The sequence below is a fragment of the Haliotis rubra genome, unplaced genomic scaffold, assembly GCF_003918875.1.
Source record: "Haliotis rubra isolate DU_JTF1 unplaced genomic scaffold, ASM391887v1 Scf2245, whole genome shotgun sequence".
In the NCBI taxonomy this organism is placed as follows: domain Eukaryota; kingdom Metazoa; phylum Mollusca; class Gastropoda; order Lepetellida; family Haliotidae; genus Haliotis; species Haliotis rubra.
The window spans coordinates 40767-42010 of NW_025766276.1; the positions used below are offsets into that span (position 1 = coordinate 40767).

Sequence of the window (1244 nt, forward strand, 5' to 3'; positions counted from 1 at the left end):
GAGACAGTAACAGATGTGTTGCTTCAGCTTTGAGAAACATGCTTCAGGCTTGTAGAGTCAGTGTATGTGTGTGCGTAGAATGTCATTTGGAACATGCAACAATGTGAAGAGGGTAAACTGACTGAGACAACTGAATGCAATGTTCGTATTTGTTCCCAAGAAAGTAAATTCTCTTTGCCGAATCCGGTATCAGTGCGAGCGCCCTTCCTCTGTATGCAAAGGGCGTTCTGTCATGTGTGCTAGTCCTGTTCGTGACATTCATAAAGAGACAAATAACAAGACTATTTCACAAAACTATAAAGTGCAAAAAGAACTGGAGAATCCGGGTATCGATCCCGGTACCTCTCGCATGCTAAGCGAGCGCTCTACCATTTGAGCTAATTCCCCTGACGATAACCTTGGTGTGTCTTCATTTACCGTATTCTTGAATCAGTTGAACTGCTTTGGCGCGACAGCCGACCTTGATTGTCCTGACAGTAACAGATGTGTTAGCTTCAGCTTTGAGAAAGCATGCTTCAGGTTTGGGAGTCAGTGCATGTGTGTGCGTAGAATGTCACTCTGAACATGTAACAAATGTGAAGTGGGTAGAAACCGGACTGAGACAACTGAATGCACGTTCATATTTGAGCCCCAAAGAGTGAATTTCTTTTGCCCAATCCGGGTATCAGTGCGAGCGCCTCCCGTATGCAAAAGGGCCGTTCTGTCAGGTGTGCTAGTCCCCCTGTTCACGACTTTCATAAAGAGACAAATAAGCAAAGACTATTTCACAAACTATAAAGTGCAAAAAGAAGTGGAGAATCCGGGTATTTCCATCCCGGTACCGCATGCTAAGCCACCATTTGAACTCATTCCCCACGATGAACATTGGTGTTTTCATTAACTGCACTCTGACAATCAACAGTTGAACCGCTTTGGCGCCATGACAGCCGACCCTGATTGTCCTGGACAGTAACAGATGTAAGCTGCTTCAGCTTTGAGAAACATGCTCAGGTTTGTCAGTGTATGTGGGTGTGTAGAATGTCATCAACATGTAACAAATGTGAAGTGTGGGTAGAACCGACTGAGACAACTGTAAATGCAATGTTCATATTTGAGCCCTAAAGAAAGGAATTTCTTTTGCCCAACTTCGGGTATCAGTGCGAGCGCCTCCTCGTATGCAAGGCGTTCTGTCACGTGCTAGTCCCCCTGTTCGACATTCATAAAGAGACAAATAACAAGACTATTTCACAAAACTATAAAGTGCA

At 44.5% G+C, this 1244-nt stretch overlaps 1 non-coding gene across 1 annotated transcript; it reads right to left on the reverse strand.

Annotated features, from left to right (window-relative positions):
* Nucleotides 1–314: 314 nt before the first annotated feature.
* On the reverse strand, nt 315–387 carry Trnaa-agc. Its single transcript has one exon. It is a non-coding gene; the product is annotated as a tRNA-Ala (tRNA).
* Between the last annotated feature and the right edge of the window lie 857 nt (nt 388–1244).